Source organism: Marmota marmota, unplaced genomic scaffold (assembly GCF_001458135.2).
Source record: "Marmota marmota marmota unplaced genomic scaffold, marMar, whole genome shotgun sequence".
NCBI lineage: Eukaryota > Metazoa > Chordata > Mammalia > Rodentia > Sciuridae > Marmota > Marmota marmota.
The window spans coordinates 39,257,439-39,264,815 of NW_026000082.1; the positions used below are offsets into that span (position 1 = coordinate 39,257,439).

Here is a 7,377-nt window from a genome sequence, read left to right on the forward strand (position 1 = left end):
TTTTTTTTTTTTTTTTTTTAACCGTACTGGGGATTGAACTTAGGAATGCTTTACCACTGAGCTACCTCTCCAGCCTTTTCTTATTTCAAGGTCTTACTAAATTGCTGAGTGCTGAAGTGGGATTACAGGCCTATACCACCATGCCTGCATCTTGTGTTATTTCTTTCAGGAGAAAAAGTTTAGTAGGGCTGAGCTCATACTGATTTATGTAGGCCTTTTAAGTGAGGTAGTGGGCTAAACATCCTGTTATAAGTTAATGAAATATCAAGTTAGGTTTTTTTTTTTTTGGAAACAATGCCTTTATTTTATTTATTTTTATGTGGTGCTGAGGATCGAACCCAGGGTCTCGCATGTGCCAGATGAGCCCTCTACTGCTGAGCCACAATCCCAACCCAAGTTAGGTTTTTCTGATGAGATAAAGTTTACATTCCATGTAATTCATACTTTTAAGAGTCCATTGTTTTTTAGCATGTTTATGAAGTTGTACAACCATCAACACTATAATTAAAGGAAAAATGGCTCCCATAAAATAAGTTTTTCTGGCTAAACTCATTATCTGCATAGATTGTAGTAATGACTATTTGCCATTGGGCAGATAATTGAGCTTGAGTTAAGAATTCAGAACTTTTCAAAAGTTTTTAGTGATGCTTCTTTGACACTTTTATGGAGCAGACTAATAATGTAGTTCATCTTTTTTTTCTGATACCAGGGATTGAACCAAGGGGCGCTTAATCATTGTGCCGCATCCCCAGCCGTATTTTTGTATTTTATTTAGATACAGGGTTTTACTGAGTTGTTTAGGGCCTCGGTATTGCTGAGGCTGGCTTGGAATTTGCCATCCTCCTGTCTCAGCATCCAGGATTACAGGTGTGTGCCAGCACTGGGCTTTAGTTCATCTTTAGATGGGCCAAACATATTTTGAAAACTTTGTGATATTTTTCTATCTAGCTATTAAATTTTGTGCTCTAGCACTGGTTGATATAATAGGAAGAGCATACTTACGGACTATGGGGAGACATGGTCTGGATGTGTAATTTAGCCTTTTGAATTTGGCAGGTTACTTAAGGGCATAATATTAAGTGGTTCAGTGCAGACAGTGTAATTGGTTAGTCACATATCAGTCTTGAAACGGTTCTCTTCATTTCTCTTTTAATTGTTTTTATTTTAATTAGTTTTTTGTACAAAAGATCTTTTAAGACAGCTAATTTATCAGCCCACCATATTCTGTTGTCATTTTATAGGGAGCAAAATAAATGAAGTCAAGGGGGAAGATTATTTGTTACTGTATTGTTGGCCAAATGAAAGACTGTCTCAGGAAGCTTGTAATTATAGTAATCATTTTAGTTTACAAAGCAACTAATAGACACCAGGAGTCCTAACCTTTCCTTTGTACAGTTAAGGGGAGTAGCTCAGCCTCTTGGGCATAGAAGATAACTTACTTGAGAAGTTATTCTCCATTGTGAGGATTAGTCCTCACTGGGAAAAAAGCAATAATGTAGTAGTGTTTGGTTCTGCAGAAGAAGAATGACTGTATTTTCCACCAGTCATGTGACCACAATGCAGAACTCTAATGCAAAGAAAGTTTAGTTTCAGCTGAGGGGTAATCTTCATTCTGAAGAACTAACTAACAAGCTTATATTAAGGACACTTGTCCTAAAACGTATTAGGTTTGTGCTTTGAACATTTTGTGTTTGTGTGTGTGTGTGTGGGGGGGGCATTGTTTGGAGGAGGCTGTTCCTATGAGAAATATTTTAGCTTCCTCACTTTTCAATGCAACATTTTAAACCAGTTCTTTGTGGGGGATGGTGACAGGTGTTAAATTATTGTCTGAGGGTGGTAGTCTAAAATGCTGTCTAGGGACTGGTACTGTCTCTTTGACAATTAAAGGGTAGGTTTTTTGGTTTAGTTCCCCTCTTTCACCCCAGTAAACTGGTTTGGCTATTTGGATATAAAGAATTTTACTTCTAATAATTCTGTCAGATTTTGGCAACTTGTGGTCATTCCTTAAGATTAAAAAAAAAAAGGTAGAAATTACTATTTGCAGCTTTTACTTTTTCTTCCAAACCATCTTACTGAATTAGAAAGGGAAATGCTATGAGAAGCATTAATTATTTTTTAAGAAAAATTTTTAGTTGTAAATGGATACATTTATTTATAAATATATTTATATTTATAAATAAATTTATATTTATAAAATTTATTTATAAATAAATATATTTATTTTTGTTGGGGGGGGTGGAGTTTCCAGGAATTGAACTCAGGGGTACTTAACTACTGAGCCACATCCCCAACCCTATTTTGTATTTTATTTAGAGACAGAGTCTCACGAGGGCCTTAGCACCTTGCTTTTGCTGAGGCTGGCTTTGAACTCTTGATCATCCTGTCTCAGCACCACCGCCCCCGGCTGCATTTTATTTGAAGGAAAATAATCTTATTTTGGATTTATGACATTAAGAGTCTTATTTTTGTGATTAAAAATCATTTAGAATTAGCCTCAGTTTTGTTGGCACTATTGGATTTATTGTCATTCTGTAAAAAAAAAAAAATTTAAACCACACAAATAATTTGTATCCAGTTTAGAAAAACAAATATATTAGCCCATCACCCAGGGGTAATTGTTACTGATCTTTTGTTTGTCAATTTTTTTTTTCTTGTGATGCTAGAGATTGAACCTGGAGGCACTCAACCCACTGAACTACATTCCTACTATCTTTGTAAACTTTATTTTGAGATAGGGTCTCATTAAGTTGCTGTGTATGGCCTTGAACTTGCAATTCTCCTGCCTCAGCATGCTGAGTCAGTTCACTGGGATTTCAGGTGTGCACCCTTGTGACCACCAGAAGGGTTGTCATTGTTGAAGAGGCCTGGAATTCACAAGCATTTTCTATTCCAAAATATCACCATACCAGGCAGAAGAGTTTTGAAATTGAATAAAATGATAGTTTTTTTGTTTTGAAGTTGAATAAAATGATAGTCCTTTGTCTTTAAACAGAAGGACTGTTGATGTGCTAAAATATTTTAATCTATATAATGTCTGTGAGACTGTTTTTGAAAATGGGGACTTGGTGGATTGGAGTGCTGTGGGCAAAGTTGCTGCTAAAATTAAAAGCAAAACCAGAAGGAAAGAATTGTGTTTTCTATTCCTGTGATGTTAGCAGAACAGACTGGGCCTTTGTCAGCAATTTTCACTTGATGAGTTAGTGTTATCTTCCTGAATATATTCTGGTTATCCTTCTCTAGTCTTTTTCCATAGTAAGTATAGGTGTTGCAGTCTTATCATGGACTTAAAGTTTGGAAAAGTTTTATAATTGTATTTGTTTTGAGTTTCCATGGAATGTATATAATAGGAACCACTTTTGAAGAGATTGGAATAATCACATTAGGAAAGTTGAATTACTTTATTTTCTAGTTTCTGTGGAGGAAAAAGTATATGACTGCACTAATTGGGTAAAAAAATGTTTGGCTTTTGGCAGAATTTTATGGTGGTGATTTTTCTCTTACTGCTAGTGCAGTTCATTTTTGAGTTCTCTTATCCTTAACTCACCTTTCTAGAATTCCTAGAGGACCTGTGCCACAGCCTCTTGAGGACCGAATCTTCACTCCTACTGTCTCAGCAGTCTACAGCACGGTGAGTGTCTCAAGTTTGTCTTATTGTATGTCTGTTTTTGCACTGGAACCCTTGGCATTACAGGATGTGTTTGGTTGTTTGATATATGACAAGAGTTATGTGAAAGGTTCAATAAACTCTGAATAGAACAAGATATTATGATACAATAAGATTTTTAGGCCCAAGAAGTGTACACCTGCACCTTTTTTTTCTTTCCATAAATGCTAAGCTTTTGCTTTGTATTATGATTCTTTCTGTACACTTTTTTGAATTTTTCTAATCTTTATTTTATTTATTTATTTCTATGGGTGCTGAGGATTGAACCCAGTGCCTCACATGTGCTAGACAAGTGCTCTACTGCGGAGCCACAACCTCAGCCCCATTTTTGAATTTTTTCTTAAATAATTTTTCTTTTGCTCTTTTGTTTGTTTTGGTACTGGGGATTGAACTCAAGGGCACTCTACCACTGAGTCATATTCCCAGCCCTATTTTGTATTTCATTGAGAGACAGGGTCTCACTGATTTGCTCTGCACCTCACTTTTTGCTGAGGCTGGCTTTGAACTTTCGATCCTCCTGCCTCAGACTCCTGAGCTGCTGGGATTACAACGCCAGGCTTTTTTTGCTTTTTTGTAATGGATAAAACACCTCATTTTATTTATTTATTTTTATGTGGTACTTAGGATCTAACTCGGCCTCACATGTGCTAGGTGAATGCTATACTGCTGAGCCACAACCCCAGCCCCATTTTTTTTGCTCTTTTTAACTTCTTTTTTTTTCCTTGTACCTTTCCCCTCCCTGGTTGCATATAAAATATGCAGGAAGATTTGAAAAGTGAATAGTGGAGGAAATTTAATTTTTTTATATCAAATGATTCATTCAGATTAACAGGTGAAGGGATATTTAAAAGAGGATGAAGGTAATAAAATTAGAAGCACATTTTAAATGCTTTATAGTGAATCTCAGGAAATTGAAGGGATTAGGAGAGTTAAACCTGTCATTTTTAATATTTAAATTCCAGCTTTGTGTGATAGTGTACCACCATATTCCCAGCTAATAGGGAGGCTGAGGCAGGAGGATCACATGTTTGAGGCCAGTTTCTGCAATATAGTGAGACCTTGTCTCGTAATTATAAAAAAAGGACTGGGGATGTAAGTAGATGGTAAAACACATAGTACTGAAAAACACTTTTATTTTAATTTTTAAAAAATATATTATTTTAGTTATAGGTGGACATAATACCTTGATTTTATTTATTTATGTGGTGCTGAGGATCGAATCCAGTGCCTCATGCATGCTAGGCGAGCGCTCTTCCACTGAACCCTAGCCCCAGCCCTGAAAAACACTTCTAAATATTTCAGTTCTGCATGCCATGTAATATTGTGTGCTAATAAGCAAACTTATAGTCTGGTAGGGGTGATGAGTCCTTAAGTAATTATAATCTCAATGACAGTATAGAGCAGTGATTTTTATATGTTTGAGCTATGAATCACTTTTAGTATCTGAAAACCGTTGCAGTCTTTAAAGTACTGGGACAGGGAAGCATCATGTTTGTCAGACATATTTCTTAAAAAAATATATTTTTTTAATACTATAAAAGTACACCCTCATCATTGGAAGTGTTTTTAAAATTATGATAAGTTACAGAAAGAAAATGAAAAAATTCTTGTAATCCTGAATGATTTTTAGAGACAACTACTATAATCATTTTGTTTTTGGTGTAGTTTCATGTCTTTTTTTCTGTACTGTAGGCTCAGAGTAAGATGTTCTATCCTAATTGGTGACTTTATATTAGCTTATCCTGTGTTATTTCTTAAATACTAAATGGTTACAGTTGTTATAAGAATTTAGTCATGCTCTTTTGGTCATGTTTCTAGACCTTTTATTGTGTGTACTTAAAATGTGCTGGAGTTTTGTTTTTGTGAGATAGACAGTAGTAAACAGACACCCTTCCCCCCACACTACTGTTGACTTGTATGAGCTACCGTCATAAAAAATGAGGCAGGATAGAGGAATAGAAAATGACCGAGCAATGGCTCCTAGGGAAAGTCTCTTTGAAACGGCATTTAAGAGTTTGGTGTGGTGGTGCACACCTATAATTTTGTCCTGCCTTCCTCCTCCCAAAATAGGGCTGGGGAAGTAGCTAAGTGGTAGCACAGTTATGGATTCACTCCCCAGTATTGCCCCCTCCCAAATAAATGAAACACAACATTTCAGACTTGAGGTATAGGGGCTGAGGTTGTGGCACAGCAGTAGAGTGTTCGCCTACCACATGTGAGGCCTCGTGTTCCATCTTCAGCACCACATACAAATAAATAAATAAAGGTATTGTGTCCAACTACAACTTAAAAGAAAAAAAAATGACTTGAGGTGTAGCTCAGTGGTAGAGTGCTTCTCTGTCATGTCTGAGGTCCTGGGTTCAATCCCTGTCCCCGTCCCTGTCCCCCCAGTAACTAACCAAACTCTGAAAAGAAAAGAAGGCATTTAAGCAGAAACCTTAGAACACTTCTAGAGAGAGCATTTATAAGAGAAGGAACATCGAAGAAGAGGCTCAGAAATGGCAGTGGGCCTACTCTAGTCTTGGGAATGCATGGGTGCCAGTGTGCTGATTTGGAGAAGTTGGGTTGGTCATGGTCATGTATGTACTGTAGACCATGATGTAGGTTTGCGATTTTAGTCCAGTTGTGATGGAAAGTCAGTGGAGGATTAAGAGCAACAGATCTGAGTTACCTTTTAAATGGTCACTGGAGCTACCCCATGGAGAGTGACTGTGATGAGGGCAGGTGGTGGTGAAGTGGAAGCATGGGGCTTAAAGCATTAGATTGTTTCCAGTATTTGCTGTTATGGAATAACTTTGAATTTAAAGCATTTTCTGTGTTTTAGGTGATTTTTTAAAATAACTTTTAGAAATATGATTATTGGCTTAAAGAATAAAAATGTTATTAAGATTCCTAATAAATAAGGACATATATAATTCTGTAAATTTACTGCTTTGGTGAGGAGATTATCAAAATTCTTCGAGTGATAGGACAGTGCTTGGTGCACAATTTACATGAAATGTTTGAATCTTAAAGTTTTCAAATTAGTTAATTTAATGATACTGGGGATTGAACCTGGGGCGGGGACGTGTCTCACATGCCAGACAAGTGCTCTGCCCTGAGTTACATCCTCACCGCTTTTTAAATTTTGAGGATCTTTTTTTTTTTTTAAACATTTTTTTTTTTTTTAAGTTGTTGATGGACTTTTATTTTATTCAGTGCTGAGAATCAAACCCAGGGCCTCACACATGCTAGGCAAGTGCTCTATCACTAAGCCACAACCCCAGCCCGATACACTCACTTTTTTTCACTCCACAACTTTTGATATTTATCCACTTGGTGCTTTTGTTAATGATTTGTCCCTTTAGGTTGATGGGTAATATTTTATTATGTGAAGATGCTACAACTTTATTTGTTAACTTTTGAAGGACATTTGGGTTATTACCTGTTTGGGGCTATTACAAATAAATTTGTTGTGAACATATGCGAGCAAATATTTGTGTGGACATATACTTTCATTTTTCTTTTTTTAAATTTTTTTTATTAGTTACACATGGCAATACAATGATCTTGACATATGATACATTTTAATCAAATGGGGTATAATTTCTCCATTTTTCTGAGTGTACAGGTTGCAGAATCACATTGGTTTTACAGTCACGTATATACATACAGCAATACAAATGTCTATTTTATTCTGCTGCCCTTCCTATTCCCTCTCCCCCCCCCCGCCC

At 36.3% G+C, this 7,377-nt stretch overlaps 1 protein-coding gene across 31 annotated transcripts in view; it reads left to right on the forward strand.

Annotated features, from left to right (window-relative positions):
• Positions 1-7,377, forward strand: part of Eif4g3 (eukaryotic translation initiation factor 4 gamma 3) — a 292,326-nt gene that overhangs the window by 73,234 nt on the left and 211,715 nt on the right. For all 31 annotated transcript variants that reach the window (XM_048816163.1, XM_048816167.1, XM_048816154.1 and 28 more), the window contains exon 2: positions 3,553-3,628. The gene's annotated coding sequence lies outside the window, so the exon portion shown is untranslated. The remainder of the gene's footprint in view (positions 1-3,552; positions 3,629-7,377) is intronic.